This window comes from Myiozetetes cayanensis, unplaced genomic scaffold, assembly GCF_022539395.1.
Source record: "Myiozetetes cayanensis isolate MyiCay16 unplaced genomic scaffold, myiCay2020 scf13, whole genome shotgun sequence".
Classification (NCBI taxonomy): Eukaryota; Metazoa; Chordata; class Aves; order Passeriformes; family Tyrannidae; genus Myiozetetes; species Myiozetetes cayanensis.
Window position 1 is genome coordinate 9,280,489 of NW_026086937.1, and position 20,776 is coordinate 9,301,264.

Below are 20,776 nucleotides of genomic sequence, written 5' to 3' on the forward strand. Positions count from 1 at the left end.
AGTGCTCATACCTGAAAGAGAATAAAATCAGTGAACTTCAAGGAAAATTTCAATAATGAGATGAGAAGAAGAAAGGAAAATTTGGCTTCATCTGTTTGCTTTTTGTGTGTGAATGTGCAAAAAAAGCAGAAGGAATATTGACTGTTTGAGAGCAAAACAGGGAGCTGTGCATGGAGTGGGAGGCTCAGGGGTGTTTGTGGTGTGAGCAGTGTGTGTTTGCCGTGGTTCAGCACCAGGGGGAGTGTGGAGTGTGGACCCTCCACTGCCCTTCCAGACGGAGACAGGAGTCTTGTGGTGCTCCCTTTGATCCACATTGGTACTAGGGCAGGGATTTCCAGCAGTGCAATTGATCCCTGAATTATCCTCTCAGCAGAGGGGAACCCTGTTGCATCCTGGAATTTATATTGTGGCTCCCCAGCAGTAATTTAAGGGAGTCAGAGTGTGTTTGTCTGCACGTTACCACTGAACCCCCGGTACTTTATTGGCCCACAGGAGCCCCTGGCAGCCTGTAAACTTCAGCCAACTTTTGTGCTACTGCCATTCACTATTAGGCATAAGGCAGATCTGTGATCAGAGACATTCAGCAGCTACCTCTGGCCCTTTCTTGACCTGTACTACACATTTCTTGGCTGTAGCCATGGCTGTGCCATAGTGCTTGGAGGCAGAGCAGGATGGTGATCGGTTGTGTTTCATGGCATACAAATGCTTTATACCAAGTGACAGCACCATGAGCAATTGTGTCCCATGACTTTTTGAACCAGTGGGTTGTCAGTGTATGAAGACTGGCACCACTTGTGAGATAAAACCCCTGTTGGATTTGGAGGGAGATTCACTTACTTCACTGGACTCCAACCTGAGAAAGCAGCTGCCCTGGAAGAGGCTCTCTGAGTTCCTCCTTGTGCCTAAGCACACAGGTAAACAGGTATTTTAGTGCAAAGTTTAGAGCTGTTCATATGGGAAGAGCTCAGTAACTGTAGTTGACATTTAGAAAGAATGTAGCCTGATTAGTCCAGTGGTTTTCAAAAGCTTCCTTTCTTCCTGTACTAACTCCCTTTCCAGGTGCCTACTCTTGGTTCCACATCTAATTTGTAGTTAGCATTCGCTTGTCTTTCAAAATGCTTACGAGATGGGCAGGGATATGTGGGTGCACTGAGAGTGCAGGTAGAACTTCTTATGTCAGCCCAACAAATGCAGCCTGCTGTTTGATCACCAAGCTGTCTTAAGTGTCACTCCTTAATGTGCAGATTCTGTAAGCCAAAATATTTCCCTTATTTCTTAGTTGCTAACTCTCTACATGCACTGTTTTTGTCCTTGCACCACCCTGTGGATCACTAAGTGCCATTTGGGACACAACTTGGTCATCAATCTTTATTAGCAATTGTTTTATTAATGAGTTGAATTCAACTGGCATGCTTGTAATTAATGGTGACTGTAGCGCAAACAGTTGTAAAAATGTACCAAAAATACTGCAAGTGAGCAGACCTGACACTGAACACACCCGGAGAGTGAATTTTCTGTTGCTAAATTGGTGCATTTCGTAGCCCTGTTTCAGAGGGTCACAGACCACAGGGAGCTCCGCTACTGCTGTGGGGCTTCTGCTTGAGGATCTGTGCATTTTTGTCTCTGGCTATTTACTGTTCCTTTTCCTTCTAATTAGCACAATTCCCCCCTGCCTGGCAGTCCCAGTTGCTTACGTCTTCCCCTGTCACTGGTCCACTGCACCCATGTGCTTGCAGTCCCTTAGGGTCGTCCAAAATTTATACCGTGGGAGAGAAAGTGCCAGTGCAGAGAGAGAGAAGTGTAACTGTGCAGGAGTCAGTGATAAATTAGGTTCTAGGGGGAGGGAGTGAGAGGATATTAGTTTTTAACAGCTTCTAGAAATCCTAAAATAGAGCAGAACTGGGCCACAACTAACAGAAATCATGACTGCTCGCTCATGAACAGAGGCATCGCTGCTGGGAGGGAAGGAGCTTTGGCAGAGGACACCTCCCACAGCTTTCCTGTAGTTACTAGAGCGAATTACTTGGAGCTAGAAGGATCCTGGGCTCCCTTGCCAGAGTACTTGGAGTTAAGCAGAATGAGGTCAGCTTAATGTGGTGGAATTTTTCAGATGGTCCAGTGGTTTTCCAGGGGCCTGAGTCAAATTTTCTGAATGCATGAATTTGGCAATTCATAAATCCTTTGGCTTTTATAGCTACCAGCCACAAACAGTATAAAACCCACTTTTGCATGTACATGTGGACAGATGGGAATTTAGGGTCAGTAAATGCCACATGAAGGGACTGACAGACTGATGTTTTCATGGCAGAGTACTGACTGAACTGAGAGGCCTCAGCTTTCTACTGAGGGTTTTATTTTCTACCTTTTCACTTCTTAGTGAATTAGCAAGGGAGAAGTATTTGGTTTTCTTGGTGCTGTTGAACTGTTGGGAGTGCACAGTGCTCCTGGAGAAGGCAATGAGATCACCAGAGTCCCAGTGACAAACTGGGCAGAGAAGGTTGACATTGTGATGATGGCAAATAAGACATAATTCTGGGGAGAAAACAGTGTTTGTCTCCCTGAACAAAGCTTGACAATCAATTTTTTTCTCAAATTGTGCTTCCAAAGGATGTTTAACACTCTGGTTGTGTCTAAAGTATGGGATATGTGTGTTTTATACCCTAATCCCTCTGTCAAGCTAACAAGGTACCTGCCTGGAGCAGCCCACAGCTCTCCTCCAGCACACTGAAACACAGCATGGGGTGGCTGGGGCACTTCTGGACCTCTAGACAAACTGGTTATCCCACCTAGATAAGAGTTCCTGGATCCAAGGCTGCAGACACAGACTAAGGGAACTGGTGAGAACACAGAAAGCAAAGTAGCTCCAGGTGATTTTCAAAGATTTCTTTGAACGTGGATTGGGAAGCATCCACACATCCTCAGTTAAACATATCTGTCCCTTTTGCAGGAAGGTGAGAGCACCGTTGGGGTCCTGGTTGTCTCCTGAGAAAGGGCCAGCATTGAAACAATGTGGAGATACAAGTTCCTGCTTTACCTAGAGATTATTTTTCTAAATTAGGGTTTGGGCCCAAATGGCAGGATCGAGTGTGATTGTTGCCAGGTGTAGTGGTACAACTGTTTCTGTCAGTCCCTGTCCCACAGTTTTTGCTGGTTTTCTCTTCTGCTCTGCTCTTGTCACTGCTGCTGCCTGGCATGGATCACCAGCAGGCTGCATTCCCTCAGGAGAGCCCTGTCCTGTGAGTCCTCCATGGGCCACAGTCCCTCAGGGGTGTCCCTCCTTCCAAAAGCGTGTCCACAGCCCCACGTACCCTCAGCAGTCTGGCCCTCCCTGTGGCTCCTCAGGGAACACATGATTCCTCACATGTCCTGCCTTAGCAGTTGTCACTCTTTCATGAGGGTTACACAGCGTTTGCTTTGCCTTCAAGGAAGGCATTTGGCAGGATACAGGTGAAATATGTTCCAAAATCTCCAGGAGCCAGTGCAAATCTTTCCTTTGAGTTCAATGAGCTTTGGATTGTGCCCTTACGGAATGAAAATTTGGCAGAAGTGTGTGATAGCTGTGATGTAAAGAGTCAGGCAAAAAGATTTCAGCAAACCAACAGTGGCTGGAGCAGCTTGAGCTGAGTGCAAGAGGCCAAGCACAGGAAGGAATGGAGAGGTCAGCACTGGCGCCCAGAAAAACACTGGTAACAACAGCAGTTCTCTGTCAGAGTTACTGATTCTCAGTCAGTTTAAAGTGACAATCAAACTCTGAGGTGTTCCACTTTCAGCCTGCAATAAGGCCAGATGTGTTTGTAGCTCACCTGTATTAACAGTAATCATTTGAAAAAAATCATCATGAGTTTCTCACTTTGGAATCAGTGCAGTTTTTAAGACCTGTGAAAACCTTATCCACAAAAGGAAAAAGGAAAGCTCAGATTACAGTAATTACAGTTCTGAAAATAAAGCTTTTGGATGATAACATATTCAGCTAACCCCACCCCAAATATTCACCCAAAAGAGAGCCAGTCATGCCATTTGCAGCCAGAACATCCTCTCCTGCACAAACCAGTTTTAAAAGAGAAAATGTCTAATATTTTTTGTTTCACCTCTTCAAAAGGGAAGCCCTTTGTTTTATAACCAGATTGACCTGATGATGAACTCAAGGCTGATCTGCTCAATACTCGAAGTAATTTTGCAAATTTAATCTAACAAATTTAATCAAATTTAAACTTAACAAATGTAATCACCACTCATCTCAAGCTCGTCTTTTCTTGTCTTCCTTCCTTGTCTTCCCTACCTCGTCATCTGGATCATTCTGAGATTTTCTCCCAGCGTATTTTGATACTCCTAAAGGCTTAGATAGATGAAAGTCTGTGGTTAGAGAAAATCCATGTATTCACTGGGGATGAATAAAAGCACAGATGGAGCTATCAGTCTTCAAAGATAACTGGTAACGTTCTCGTGAAGGGAAAGGGTAGTAAAAGGTATTGAAGCTTCTTTGGGTTAAAAAAATTGGAATATGATTAATAAATCTACCATCCACCATCTTCAGTTCCTAATCTTAAGACTCACAGCAGCCTTCACAGGCTCCTCAAGGATCAGAACAAGGCACATCTCTGTACGTGGGACTTCAGCACCCAATTTCAGTAAGTGCCATCAGAAGTCTCATCCATAAACTTTTGTGTGTTCATGCTGATAATGGGCATTTTGTCCTTATATGCAAATAATCTCCAGTTTCTCTGAGACTGAGTACTCCAGAAAGAGGAGAAAACATTAATGATTTCACGTAAATTCCTCACAAAGTATAATCCCATTGTTTTCAAGTTTACATGCACCACACAGGTATTGCATCAAATATGTGTGAGTTTTGCTGTAAGTAACTTCAGCTCAGGTTGAATTCCATGTCCCACTCAGGAAAGTGATCTCATATTGTAATGGACTTGAGCATGTACTTTTTTGACTTTTGGAGCAATATGAAGGATTGTCCCAAAATTATGGCACTAAGGGGGATCTTCCTATGCATTTGAAACACAATATAAGGTGTATGATGCATGTTCCCATATATAACAAGAAAAAATGTAGTTCCTACTCATCAGAATGAGGATGTGAGACTGTGTTTAAATCTGATCATGAGATAGAAACATGTCCAGAATCACATGTCTGGAGTTGAATTACTAGAAACAGTTGTAGGATTTAAGGTTGAGTTTGAATGTTTGCAATTTCCTGTCCTTTTCCCTATGTTTTTCCTCTATTTTCTTCTTGCTTTTGGTTACAGTTACAGGGTTTTTTGACAAATCCTGTCACAATGTCCTTGTTCACCAGAGGGATGGTGATGAGTCATGGCAGAGTGTCTTTCTCAGGAGCTCTCCCTTCCATACCCTCAGCTGTCAGGTATTCCCAGACTAGCATTCAAACAGGGAACATTCTGAAGCTGTGATTTTGATACCTGAAACTATTTTTGGGTTTCAGACTTTTGTCAAGGCGCGTCAGCTGCCTTGTGTTGGCTTTTAAAGCAAAATGAAACAGATCTCTCCAGTCCTGCAGTGAGAAATGAGGACTAAAGTTGAGTGGGACATCACATTGCCAGTGCAGTCACATCTCCACTGACTTCATTGGAACAGGGAGACACAGAGAACAGGGAACTGCTCCTGCTCCTGTGCAGCCACCAGGGCTGCCTTGGCCATGTGGGAAGATGCCGGGCACTTGAGGCACATTTGCAGACAGTGAGGAACTGACCTTCACGTGGCACCAAAGGCTGGACTCTCTATCTGCTGGTTTCAAGCTGAATTACAGCTCTTCAGGAACAGTGCAACTTCCCAGAGGCACTCCCTGCTTCCCAGAGGAGGGAGAGCAGATGCTTCCGTACTTCAGAACTCTCTGCCGTAGATCATAACTAACTCACAAGAGGAAAATCCTGAACTGGGTCCTGAAAATGTTCTGCCCAACAGTTCAGACACAGGTGTAGCTGTCTGTCTGAAAGAGCAATTCAGTCCTTTGATGTTTCTTGTGCTTGATTACAGGGAACTGTGCAGGAAGGATAGGAGAGACTCCAACTGTCAGAATTATTAAAAGATCTCTTGAGAAGGAAAGTCGTTATCCAGAGGAAGTGAGCTTTGCTATGCAGGGTGGAGGAGACCAGAGCCAGGCACAGCACACAGAGAAGGACAGATACCTGACAGATGCAACAATAAACAGAGATTCTCAGTGATCTTTAATTAAGCCTCTTCCTGTCCCATCAGAGGGAGATAGGTCCCATGGCAGTAACAGAAATAAGTCAGTGCCTCTGCTGTTAATTTAATGTTCTCCTGGGACAGACGGAGAATATCACTGTGCTTTGTCCCTGCTAACAGGCTTCATCCCACAGGGAGGTTCTGTCTCTTCACAGCAGCTCTGAAAATGCCCTGAAGCCTCACCCAGAGGTCCTGGATGATAGGGTCCCCTAAACAGAGAGACCAGGAGGCCAAAGTGGCCCAGGGACCTTGCTTAGGAAGACAGAAACTGGGAGAAGTACCTGCTCAGCCCCAGCTGCTATCTACTACCAAACATCTGTCAAGCAGTGATGGAAAAAGCACGCAGTGTTTGTCTTCCAGAGGAGAGCCGTGCCCGTGAGCCGCAGTGCGCAAGGGCTGGAGTCTCTTGGTTAAAACATATGTTGCAAGAAATGAGCCAAACCTAAAGTAAACAGTTTGCACAGAGGTGAGCATCTGCTGATTGCTGCCATACACAGGCAAAATGAGGCTCTGTTTGAAAATGGTCTCATTTTGCCCTTGCCTGCCTTTTTTATCCAGTGCAATAACTGACTCCTCAGGAAGGCAGAAGGCTCCATTACTTATGCTTCCACGGTGCATTTTCTCTCCCAAACAATGTTTTCCTCCCCCAAGAGCCTAATTATCACCTAAGAGATGTTAACAGCCAGATCATTGGAACTCTGAAAAGGTTTTGATCAAATACAAGCAAGATGTAGTTTATATTTTGCTGCCCTGTATTCCAGGAGCAGCTGGTCTCCTGAGGTAGGGAAGTGTGGACTAAGTTAATGAATTTAAATACGCTGCTGTTAGATCTTTTAATCATGAATGTAATTGCATCTGGTAGTCTTTTTAGTTTTTAAATACAGAGATACAGAGTATGTGATTGGGGTTTTTTTAATTTTTTTTTTTTTAATTTCATGTTCATTTTTGAATCTATTGCTACTATTCCTCCCTTCAGGGAATTCTCCAGAAGGAACACCGTGTCTTCCCAGAGTGAACACTGTGAATCTTTACTGTACTGATTTTTTCACTATTAATTTTCTGTGTTATCCATCCCCTTTCTATCCCTCTCTACAGCTGTTCTGCCTTGGCTATGTCTGGCATAAGGAGGATACACATGTAGTAACAGGTACACTGAGCCCAAGGATGGAGTGGGAGGAATTTACCTTTGGTTTTCTCTGTCTCTGATACATACCTTTTTTGTCAGCTCTGGCACTTGTCTCTAGGCTGACTGGAATAACAGGATGCATCACAAGCACCAGCCCAACCTCTCAGAGAGACCAACAAGGGGAATTTGAAGCTCAGGTGTCCTGCAGGTGACTGAGAGATTTTTGTGTTAGAGCTAATTGATAATAAAAAACGTCCTCAGGTTAGATGGAGCAGACAAAGGAAGCAGTGCTGGCAGTTCTGTGATGGTAAAAGCTTTCCTAATCTTTTGCTTTTGTATCCACCCTCTCTTTGGGGTGAAAAAATGCAATAGAGATCCCACAGAGTATCCAAACAAATGGATTGCAGCGGCCCTGCCAAGCTCCAGCTCCCATTGGCAAAATATACAAAAAAAGACAAATTCTTGTATGAAGAAACAAGCAGGGGAGTGTATAACTCAGGGCTGGGAGATATGGAGCCCCGTATGACAGGATCACCAGCTCTCATCCCTCCCAGGCTGGTGGTGCCCAAAAGCCTCTCGAAGCTCAGCAGCTGCCAGTGTGTCTGAAAGAGCCAACGGCCCCAGCCCAGCAGATCCCAGTGGGCAGAGACTTAGCACAGCATGCTCTAGGGATGTGGATTGCCACATTCTTATTTCAAAATTTACCAAACACAGGAAACTTTTTTTCTCTGTCATAATTGTTTTGACAGAGATTAAGCACATGCCTGCAGTCAAAATGTGGTTATTTCAGTAGAGCTGTGCTGATAAACCCCTTTTGGGAGAGAACTTACACTGGCAAGGTTCCTCTGCTCCATAACTTAACCCATTTCCCTGTATAGGATAAACCATTCCCACAACCACATATATAGCTACCCCCAGCTTTTTTTGCTAGCATTGCTATTGGGCTGGCAATATTCTTTTATTATTTACTTCTCACAGTACAGCTATGCCAGCAAAACTCTTCCATGTAACCTAAACTTAGGAGGAGAAAACGCCTGTGTAAATTTTTCAGAGGTGGTGTCTTGTAGTCCAGCCTGAGGCAGAAACTTAAGCAAAAGGCTGTGTAGATAAAGAACTGTAATGCCCCAACCCAAAGCCCAGTGCTGTGTGGGGGTGTGTGCAACATCACCCCCAGGCCAGCGGGCAGTGTGGGGGCAGCACCGGTGTAAGCAGGGAATAGCTGTTGAATTGGAAATGTAAATACCCCTGGGCAGGTGCTGTCAGGAGCTCTGGGAAGAAAGCTGTGTGAGCAGAGAATTGCCTTGGGAGGAGGCTCGTCCTTGGTGGTGGGACCCAGCTGGGTGACATGGGCGAGGCTCCCGAGTGGCACATGGGCACTGGTGCCTCCAGCACTGGGATGGAGAGGGAAACAGGCACAGTTACCAGTTCCCGGCAATCAAATGAGATTGCACTTGTGGCCTTACTGTGGAAGACAGGACAAATCCCATGAGAAGGGAGGGAAAATGTTGGTGTAAGGAGCGGTCCTTCCCTGCCAGAGCCATTCCATAGCAGGCAGGTGCCATCTAGTGGGAGCAGGGCCGGGCTGAGGCTGGGCACAGCAGGGGATTCCCTTGGCATGTCAGGGGATTCCCAGGCTGCAACCTAAGCAGTAGTCCTGCTGTGTACTTCCTTTGGAGAGATGCAGAAGTTGAAAGCAGTGTTTTATGGTAATGTACGCTTTTAAGCACGTAATTAGACTTATTATAATTGTTACTATAATTATTAGTCTATTTATTGTGTTATGTTATTTATTATTTATTTGTATTACTTTATTGTATATTATTATATTATATTTATTGTTATAATTAGACTTATTAATTAGCGGCAGAAGAGCTTGGCTTCCTTTTGGCCAGTTGGGGCACCTCCCATGGAAGACGAGAGAATAACGTTTGCCTGTATTGAAAGTCTTTCAAGGATTTATTAATCAAAAAGCAGCTTTTCAAAATCATATTCAACACATTGCTGCTTTTCTGGGAGTCATAAGAATTCCTGCTAGCCACTGGGCAAGGAACCCCATTAACCACCCTTAGAGGCAGAAGAACCCAAGATTTGTGAGGATGTGATATCCCTTCTTCACAGTGCAGGGGAGCTGCCCCTGTGAAATATCTACTTGGTGTTTCATAACTCTCTCAATGCATAGGTCTGAGGAATCACCCAGCAGAGAAATCCTGCAGTTGTTGAAGTTTTGAAGACTCAAATGTCTCTCTGAACACTCGAACCACAAGTCTGATTTGTGCTTCCTGCAAGTGATGCTGAGAGGAAACAGGAGGATTCCTGTAATTAGAAATAGCTTTGCACCTCTCTCGGCAGTGCCGGGGACAGGTCACTCCCAGAGACAGGATGCTGGCTGGCCAGGACAGATCAGTGATGGATTTGGAGCAGCCCTTTCCAGCACTGCTCAGCTAATGAATTTTGCAGTCTTTGTTAGCTTCCTCAGCACGGTGATTCACTTAGGAGAGAAATTGTTTCTGTGAGCTAGACCATCACTTTGGCAATTCCTGTTGGATATGTCTGTATGTCTGCTTTAAATGAACAGTGGCTGCTGAGGCTGGCAGGGAGTACTCGTGCTGTTTGGAATAAAATATCCACCCCTCGTACTGTGCATGTTGCACATTCTCCTTCTTTTTAGGAAACAGTTTTAACCAAAGTGTTAATTGCAGGCAGCTCATGCTGGGATGTTTTCAGGCTCAAGCAGAAGAAGTTGAAACTGAAAATAAACCAACTGTTTTCAGATCAATAATTTGTGGGAAAAAAATGAACAGTGATGCCCATGAAGTCTCCTCTTGTGCTGTGGGGAGGGGCTGGTGTTGGTTACAGAGACAGCATAATGAGCAGCCCCCTCTTCACTGGGCTGCAGCCCCTTCTGCTCAGCCCAGCTCCAGTGGTGGTTTTAAGAGCAAATTCCCAGCAAACTTCCTTCCTTAGGGCTGACCCGGGCTGCGGTGGAGTTCTTGATGGCCTGAGATCAGTTGCTCTGTTCACTGCATACCCTTTGATGGATTTGTTGCATACAGCTTTTAGTAATGCCTTCATTTCCCAGAAAATGATGTGTTTTAGGCAGAAGCCACGCATCTTGTTACTCCTGCCAGCTGGCAGGGGGGTGTGCACGTGCATCCAGGTATTGGGTGTGTAATGATTGAACCTGGATGTGTCAAGGTTAGCACCGTGTCTTTTGGCTTTAAAGACAGAGCACTGTTAGAGGAAAATGGGATGTTTTCCTGTGCTGAAAACAAATTTTTCTTCCCCAGCTAATCCTGGTGTCTGCAGCTGCTGTGTCAATATCTCCTCCTAAAAGGCAGGGAATGAACTTCTGAACATCTGTAACAGCTACATTAAGTGGCGTGGTTTATTGTAGAATTATGGATGATGATGGCTGGATTACTAAATTGTAAATCAATCAAAGCGTTTTGATGATATTCTAGACCGTGAAAGAGAGACTCATACAGGAAGAGACAGTGATTTATTGCACCAACTGGTAACACATTCATCCCCAGTCATTTTTATTTATCATTATTTTGAAAAGATTTCAACCCTTCATAAAAGCAAATTAAAAAAATCTGTGAAGATGATAAAATTTTACTGTACTGAAAATTGACATTCCTGAACTATGATTTCTGGGGATAAAAAAGTGAAGAATAAGGAACTTCAGATACACAAACTTCACAGTAAATTAGTTGAACAGTTGCCTTTGTTTAATTGTCTTACAAGCAAATGAAGGGAGCTTTTTCCTTTTCATTCTTAAATCTGTTCCTTTGAAAGCATCTCACAGTATCTGGAGTTTTAAACCATGGTACTCAGGATTTTGAAGGCTTAGGAAGTCATCCATTTCCAAGGCATTAGCAACACAGACAGGATTTATTTCAATCTCTGCAGATGATTCTTTGATCTGGGGCTTGCTTAAGTGCATTCCAGTGCAATTAATTAGAAAAACAGTATAAGGCAGTGGCAACTCCAAGTGATCTTAAATGTAGAAGTGACTGATTAGTAGCTCTGCTTTCGTGAGGATTATCTTTTGCTGCTTGACAGCATCTGCTATTCCTGAGCAAGGGAGACTCAGTTAATTGAGGAGAGGGAGTTTTGGTACTCTTTGTAAGCCACTAATATGACTATTTGCAAGAAAAGCAGCAGTGTGGGAACCTCTTCTGAGTCTGATTTTAAGAAGGAACTGGAAAAATGGAATTAGGGCCGGTCCCCTCCCTGATGCCGTGGTGTGTGTGGCAGTGTGCAGCTCACACTGATTGCTTTGCTGGGCTGTCGCTGTTCCTTTTTGCTGACAGCCCTGTGTGGCTTGCAGAGCTCTTTGGAAACCAGTCCTTGCACTGTACCTGCTTCCAGGAATGGGTCAAGCTGCTGCCCATGTTTTTCTTCCCTGGAATGTCTTGGTTCTTGATGTTCACTGGCTGACTGAAAGTTGTAGTGTTTGTCCATTGTACATCCAGGACATGTCAATCCAGTTTAAAAATTCTGTGCATCTCAATCCTGTTTGCAGAGTCTTCCCACTCAGATCAATAAAAGTAGCCATCCATCAGTTTTTGATTGGAACAAGATTGATCAGTGAGCAGCTCAGGGGTGCAGTGTTGCAGGTGCAGCTGTCTGACACAAATATTGCCTCCCTTTGCGGAGGAATTCAATTGTCCTGCATAAGCGATCAATACCTGCTCCTCTGACTGTTCCTGCTTCCTTAATCTTCCTGTATGGTTTCTTTATAATTTAATCTTCTTCTAGGAGCCATATCTCCTGTCCATCATGCTGTTACATTTTCCTTGAATCTTTTTTTGAATCTCACAACCAGAGGAGCTTCTGTGATTCGCAAAGAGAAGCTGACTTACAGTTCAAAAGAAAATGCAAATTCCAGCCTATCTGTTTTATTTACAGTTGTTTCAAATAAATATCTTTACATATTGCCCAGTTATTTCTGCACTGTCTTTGCACTATGTCAACTTGCTTCTGGTTTTCTTTTTTCTATGTGTCAATATTCCGATCATTCTTTCTTCTGTATCCTGAAGTGTGCAGGGAGGAGACGCAGAAATCCTGCTTTATTAGTCTAAATATTCACTTGTTTTATTAATTGCATCCATCTTGACACCTGGGCAGGCTAAATGCCTGGCAAGCTCTCTCTTCTCAGGGCAGAGACGCAGGAAGCTGTGCAGATTTCTGTGCAGAACCAGTGCAGCTCAGCCCCAGTGCCGTGGGGGAAGGCTCCGTGACACGGCAGCCTGCACTGCTAGTGTATTAGGGGACACCACTTACAGTGGAGCTGGAATGAGATCCCCAATGCTTTCCACTTGCCTAGTGGTAGGGTGAAAACTGATATCCTATACTGCATGTCCAGTGGGACACTCTGACACAGGGATGAAAAGTTCAGTGTCTCATTGCAAATGTCTCATTACGCTTGAGGGGTTGGTTGTAATGTGGCCACATACAGGGAGAAACTGAAAAAAAAAAAAAAAAAGGGATACAGTATCCTTCTAGCAAATATTTTAGAGTAAATATGAGTGTAATGTGTTACTGAAATCTGTATTTTGTGTAATGCCAAAATCAATACAAGTGAAAGTCTCTGTGATAGAACCAATACGTGAAGAGAGTGAAAATTTTTCTTTTGGAGAACAGCCGTATTTTTCCTTCCTGAAATTTCCTACCTCAGTGACAGCAGGGGCAATAATAAAAGCAAGAGAAGGCAAAGAACAGGCAGGAGTTGCAGTCCACCTCTCTACTGTGTGTCCTCTGCCAGCACTGATGTAATCCTTCTGGCACCGAAACTTTCCATTGCCGTCTGTCAGCGTTCCGATGTGCTATTGATTAGGCAGTTTACCGAGGTCACTTAGGAATCACAACAAACCTCCTGTAACTTGGGAAAGGTAATAAATCAAAGGCATTTGATTTGTAACTTGCCATCATTTTTGGTGCCTTGCTTCAGTAGAGGACAGCAGTCAACACTTCCTAAGCTCTTGATACAAGGAAGGTTATGATGGCAAAAGAAAGCGCTTGTTTATAAATGGTGCAAGTAACATAAGCTTTTAATGGGTCCTAGAGGAGCCCAAGGCTCCAGAGGGCTTTGGAATGCCTTCCTCTCCGCCCGCATCTGCTCCCCTCACCCTGACCCCCACTTTTTTTTTCCAAGCCTTTGGCCAATTTTCATCACATCTGTCATTTTGAAAAATGAACGGGCGGTTCACTCCTAAGGTTCAGAGCATGCCATGTATCTTTTTTTAGATTAACTTGTTTGCAAGGAGACAGTTCAACAGGAAATTCTTGTGCTTACACAGCAGTGCAATTTTTATGAAAAGCAGAGATGCTGTGAAAACTCATAGTCTGTTTCTATTCTGTTAATTGGATATAAAAGAGGATGCACGAGACACGAGGGTGATAGGACCACATTTGTTTCCTGGGTAAAAGCCTATTAGTAGTACATTGCTAACAAGTCTGAACTGGGACTGAGTGTGTAACAGTGTGGGATGAACACAGTGAGTATCAGCACTGCACAACATTGGCATCTGAGATAAAAGTGCACCCTCATTTCATTCATGGAAATAGTGCTCCTGAAAGAGCCCATTTCTGATGGCTTCAAGGGAATGAGCCACACCTACCTTGATGCATTTGAATCCAGACATAAAACATTCACTGGTATTACCATATATATCCAGTCCGTGTGGAATAATAATAATAATGGCCAGTCTTCGCGAGCGAAGATCCGGGGAAGGTCTTTACACCTTCCAGCCTGCGCATTGGATTTTTTAGGTGAGACACAGTGTGCGCGGAACTGAGCTCACCCTGTAATCCTAAGGTTCATCTGCCGGGGCCAAGCGAGCTTGGATGGTGGCAGCGAGGTCCTCAGGACGTAGGTGGGTTGCCTTTAAGGGCTAACGAGCTCCATTTGACCGGGAGTGGCCCTGACGGGGAATCGAACCCGGGCCTCAGCGGTGACAGCGCCGTGCCCTTACCACTAGACCACCAGGGGCTCCATACTGCCATTCCCACGGTGGGCACCAAGGCTCCCTGTCCCCTCCCAGCTTTCTGACAAACCACGTTTCACCCATCTGCCCTTGTGGCTGAGTTACATCCTTTGTGCCTCCACTCCAGCTCTGCTACCTTTGCCAGTATAATTCAGAAGGAATATCTGTGTAGCAGGAATATATATGCAATACAATTCTAACTATTGCTTTGCAGACCTACCTTTCTTTGTAGGTCAGCTTTAAATAGAGACACCTCACACTGCGCTGCAGCCACCGTGTGTGCAGACACACAGCGTTAACACTCCTACAGATTCCAAAACCAAGGCTGGGTTGCTGTGGGGTGACTGGATCAAGGACACAGATTGACCTCTTCCTTGGTTTCACATCTGCAGGTCTCTTCACCACCAGGCTGGAAAAGGCCCTTGCAGTTTTTTTGACTCTCTCTGGTGTTTTTAAGCTGTGACTCAGCTCGTGTGTGTCTTGTGAACACCAAAAGGGAGCTTTTGTTTAAAATTGTTTTAAATGGATAGGAAGGTGGGTGTTTCTTTTGTGAAATGCCTGAGCTGCTGGTTGGTCTTTTGTCTCCTCCTTCACTGTCAGCCTCTGTTATGGTTCCTCGTGCCCTTGCACACAGATGTGGCATTTGGTGCACACAGATACACCCACACAGGAGCTCCACACTTGCAGTGTGATCATCGTGGTGTGATGAAAAGCTGCCTCACCAGGATTGCAAACCACTCAAAATCCTCCACGTTTTATGAAACACATGGGGGAAAAGAGAGGTGTGGCTCTTCTCCTCTGCCTCTGACTCCTGGAGCAGCCTGAGGGTTGTTCAGGGCTGGCTCTCAGTGGGCTGAGAGCAGCATAGCCCAGGCACCACTGCACCAGGAATGGCCCACGGGAAATCAGACCCTGGGACAAGTCCCTGAGTGAGAATCTGGAGGGTGAGCAGAGCCTATGTAAGGGTTGGTTGTTCCCTTTCCAAACATCCTATCTTTTAATACAGTCCCAAGTGCAGAAACCATCAGGCAAAACAAACACAACTATGCAAAACAAAACCAGTCCCCAGGGCAAGCACTGACACCCCCTCCTTTCCTGGCAAAGAAAATCGTGGATGGAGGGGCTTACCCAGTCTGAGAGCTGGAGGATTGGGTTTGCTGTTCAGTTTCTTGGCTTTGGGGGCTTTTTGTTGCAAGCTTTATTTTAAACAAAGGGGACAGAAGAGATGTGTTTATTTTGTTTATTTGTTTGTTTGGCATTTTCTTTCTGTTTCTATGACTTTTAAAGGACTGAAGAGTTTATTGTGTGTGAAATGCAGGAAGAGTCTAAATGAACACCAGATGAGAGGAAATAGACTGAGGAAAATTAGGGCTATTTGCTACCAAAGGAAGTAATCATTGTACATATATTAAATTCCAATCTCTAACGGAGAATGTGTTTGTTATGCAAGAAATCTTACTGTAGAGGAAAAAGGGAAGTATGTGGAATCTTCCCAAAGTTGGGCTTTAAAAATGGTAAGGATGGCTTTGGTGCACTGGTGGTAAATAAGCCAGGAGGCAACTTTTACTGAACCAGGTTGGCTGGAGGGGGTTCTGCATCCCAGAGTTTCCCACTGCTGCAGAGGGGGAAAACAGTTTTTCATACATCTGTTATTTGTAGGTAACATTTAGTATGACTTTATAATGAGAATATAAATTCTTTTATAATCTTTCATCTGCCACATTCTCAGCTTGTCTACCATTAGAGACACTTGACTTACCTGTAAGTCCTTGCTGGGCCTGTTCCTTAAGGATCCACTGTCTATTTTCAGCGGAGATAACCCTTACCTGGCAGTCTCCTTCAGTGTCCCTGTCAGGTGAGGGTTTAGGTGGTCACAGGGGGGATGCCGAGTGCTGTGGTTCTTCCTCCCTCAGTCCCTGCAGACTGAGGGCAGGGCAGGTGCACATCTGAATTTCACTGGTGGGAGGCAAAATCACTGGTTGTCTCAGTGATAAACTATTTACAGTGAGAGCCAGTAGGAATGGAATAAGGACCCTCTCGAATGATTTGAGGAGTGTGTAATACATGGGCTTGGCTTACAAGGATGCCTTAAATCAGCCACAAATTTGCTGCTACTACTTCTTTTAAACAAAACAGTGTTTCTCATTCCTGCAAGCTGGTGAACACCCTGTTCAGTTAATTCAGCAAGGATTTAGAAAGACTTTTAAATTTTTTTTAATTTCTTTATCAGGAGAAAAACTATAGCCTGGGGGCACATTGCTTTGACAGATTGGGATTACATGGTTGAAGTTGACCTATGCAGCTTCCTTACCCTTCCCCCTCCTGGCAGGTAGATGAAGCATTTATGATTGGAAGTGGCTATTCATATTTTTTCTTTATCTGATGAAAGGCCATCACAGTAGTCAAGAAGGACTTGTTATAGATTTTGCTTTTCCTGTGAAAGATGCTTGAAAGCTCAGTGAAGAACCTGTAGAAATAAAATAAAATAAGATATTTTGGCTGTGTGGGAGGGAAGCATTTAAGCATAGCAAAGAATAGGGGATTACACAGTCAAATAAGCAGTTCTTGGCAGATTTTAGAGACCAGCAGTGAGAAGTAAGAAAAGTGTATCAGAGTGTAGGAAAGCATGGAAATAAAGAGAGATAATAGCATCATATTTTAGAATCTGTCACTTTAGCAGAATTATGTTGACTGGTTGTTAACAAAAGAGAAGGAATTGCTTTTTTAGAGGAAGAAGAGTTGCATTTCCCCTTCGTTAGCTGAGGAACCTGCTTACAGGAATTAAGGCAGAATATTATTAAAGGGGGCTTCAGCCACACAAGAAAGGGTTATTTTTAACCCAGGGCTGCTCAGTGGCTGCATTTGCAGCGCGGCCCTGCAAAAAAACCTCTGCTGGCAATACTGAGGCTGCTTTGTGCTGCTCTGTGAGAGTGGGAAGGAGAAGTCCGGATGGGAATCCTGTGGGGCAGCAGTGCCTCTGATGCCTGTGTCATGAAAATATGCCTTCAGTTAACTATTGTCCTCTGACCTCGATCCGTGCTGAAACAGGGGCTTTGCATAATCATGGAAGGAGACGGCTCCGGCTCCAAAAGATGTTATGTTTTGAATTTCCAAAACAGACAAAGGAAACATTGTCAGCCCTTCACACATGGGAAACAGGGGCAGAGAGATTTGTCTGGGACACGAAGGCTAGTTTGGACAGAAGGGGCACTTAAACTGAAGTTTCCTGAATTCATTTGTGCACTACAGCCACAAGATTGCCCTTCCTTTGTAATATTGGATTTTGTTCTTCCTGAAACTTCAGTTCTAATACAGGGTTGTTTATCAAAAACATTCTTTAATTCTATTCTATTTAATAGATACACTAGGGATTCTTTCCTTGGACAAAACTGTGCTGCTTGCATGCAGGTCTGAGCTGCAACTCTGAAAGTGCCTCAGGGAGCTTCAGGTGGATTTTCATGTTGGAATTGTCAGGAACAGAAATGCAAGAAAAGGCAGAGGTGTGACTTTGGCTTCTGCTTGTCTTTGTCCCCATGGGGATCACAACCCCATGGAAGGTAGAAGGGGAGCCTGCAAGAGTATTAATGGGGTTCTACCCCACTGAATGTCCATTTTTCTTGCTCAGGCTTGTTTAGTCCAGAAGGGCCAGTGAGACTTGGCATTGCATGGCCAAACTGGCGTGTGGTTCCTCATAAATTTGAAGCCCCTGCTGACAAGTGGCACTGCCCCTGTTCTCAGCCACACTGGCACAGAGTTCCCCTGACCGTCTGGCTCTTGATTCTAACAACACTGCTAATAGATGATGCTTTAGAGTCACCTACCTTTTCTCCAAACTTAAAAGCAACCCCCAGGTATTGCACTTTGGGAACGGAAACGTCAGCCTCTTAAGTGCCCTGGGTGAATACTTGCATGGTCATCCATCTGACATCCAAGTGGCACATCTCTGGCTCCTGAGGTCCCAGTCTTCCTGAAGGTGTGCTGTTCACTTGCCTGAGAGCTGAGGGAATCTGCACCTTGAAAACTGATATCTTTCCAGAAAGCTAAATACACATTTGGTAGCGAAGCTTTCACTATGTCCGTGGTGCATCTCAACTTATGCAGTTTAAACTATTCTTTTGCTTTAAAATCTGTTTGGGTTTGTTTGTTGGTGTTTTTTAAGTTTTATTTATATCCCAGTGGAGCAGCTTCCTGAAGTACCTCCAGGGGCCTGGTTCCACTGCCTGTATTCCAGTTTCGAAAGATAAATTTGATTTCTGTGTTAGGAGGCAAGCTCCTTCCTTCAAGCACTTTTCTGTGTGACAGAGCTGGAAAGAGATCAGTAAAATTTCAAAAAAATGTAACCTATTTTCCTGTGTTTTCTGAGATGAATCTTTGAGAGAGTTCACTCGTGGTAAAATATTTACTAGTGTATCACCTCAACTAAGGTAGTAACTCTTACAGTGCAGGTGTGAAGAAAGAAATACTTGCTCCTTAAGCTTTTCTCAATCCATGTCCTGTTCAAGCTGTCTCTATTTCTACTCCAGAAGCTCTGTGTGATATTTATTAACCTGATTTACTAATGAACTCCTAGAATTTAAACAGAGACAGAGAGAACATGAGCTGGAGTCAGGCTTACAGAAATCAGTTTTGTGCCAGCTCTACCACAAACACACATCTGAATTTATTATATTTATAATAATATATTTATTATTGTATATTTGACTTAATATTTGTGGTTCCCCTGTCTACCAAATGCAGATGCTAATTCTTCCTTTTTTCACTATCCATACTTGTATAGACAGCAGGTTTGGACAGGAATCAGCTCCTCCTGTGTCTTTGGATACCTCACAAATGAGTCCCTAATCTTAGGTGAACCTTGTAGTTACTTCTGTAAGCCACAAAATAATGATGGGCTTCAACCTGCTCAGGGATAAATGCAACCTTTGGATTATGTTGGTGTAAATAAAAAGTCCACTGCAGTTCACAAGTCAAAAACTGCTGGTAGTGTTTAGCATCAATGTCTGTCACTTGAACATCTGGCGTTCATCACTGCCTTCCTTTTCCTTCCACTGTCATATTTTATCCCCATCTGTTAGAGGTTTCTTAGCTCAGTCAGTGTAAATCACGGCTGCCTCTCAGTCAGGGTAGTGGAGTCGTTACAGGCTGCAAGGCAAAGGAATGAAAAAGAGGTAGATGTAAGGAAAGTGTTTCCCTTTTGTACTCTGCTCCTCCTTCTTCCTCCCCTCTCCCTGTACACAGACAGTACTGGACAGTATTACTAGACAGCCTGAAGAGAGAGGGAAAAGTTTCCAAAAATAGCAAATGTTTTACCAGCCCTGGTTCTGAAGGAGGAGGAGGAACTGGAGCCAGAGTGGACATCCATTGCCATTGTTGGAAAGAGAAAAATTGACTGCTTTGGAACAACCCTTCAGCAAGTTAGTCATAAATTGGGAAAGCAAGCATTTGTTAATATCAGACTTCCTGGGCAATGACTTTGTTGTATTTTTTTTTTAATTAAATTGCTCTTATTGCAATAATTTAGGTTACTACTAGGAAGAATAATACTGAATGTGCTAGGAAAACATGGGTGGTTTAAAACTAGCCAAAGCAGGATACTTTTCTTTACCTCAAAAAACTGTGCAGTGCCCTCACAATGGCCAGCCCATTCAGTGTTCCCAAGCCATGCTGTCAGGGCAGTGAGCTGGAGCAGCATTCCAAAGATGCCCTTCTGATGGGGAGGTAGATCCTCCACCAGCCCTATATGAAACATTTCCAGTAGCATGTGGTGTTAGCTACCAAAGCAAGGTGTCACACAGCCCCCTGCACCCACAGGTGGGTTTAATTCCCTGCCAGCTTTAGCAGGAAGAGGTATTTCCTCATTCTGGAAATGCACAGAGACTCCTTAGTCCCAAGTTACTGGTAATTAAGGAAGAAAAGACCCATTTCCCTGTGCCTGGAGAGGGCTGTTGCAGACTGCCACCACTATCAATCCCAGAACTTTATCCAGGCTCAAGGTAGGCTGAAGCTGGAGGGTCTCTGTACAACTGTCATGTTTTCAGTTCTAGGACAGTTGGGGATTTCATTACACTTGGAACAGCAAGAATGCCCCATGTCACTATGTGTGTTCTTCCTGATTGTCTTGCCTTTTCTTTCTTTTTGGTCACATGTGTCAAAGGTGTATCCAAAGTTTGTTTGATGTGATATCAGTTTGGCTGAAGTGGGAATAAATTATTGCTGCTATTGCTCATTGTCAGCTTAGCCTTCTCTTTCTGCAAAGCATATTGCATTCCTGATTTCCTATTGTTTTTCACTTATTTTCCTGTGGTGTTATCCTGCTACTCACTGCAGACTCCCAGATTCCAGCTCGGCAGCAGATCAATCAAGCAGTAGGTGTCCTGGTCAGCATCTGCATGAAGTGAAAGTGATAGGCCCAGCTCATAAACAGATGGGCTGCTGGGCTGTACTGT

General features: G+C 44.2%; 1 protein-coding gene across 1 annotated transcript in view; it reads left to right on the forward strand.

The window, feature by feature from the left end:
* Positions 1-20,776, forward strand: part of HS6ST1 (heparan sulfate 6-O-sulfotransferase 1) — a 185,442-nt gene that overhangs the window by 157,658 nt on the left and 7,008 nt on the right. The gene's annotated exons all lie outside the window — the stretch shown is intronic.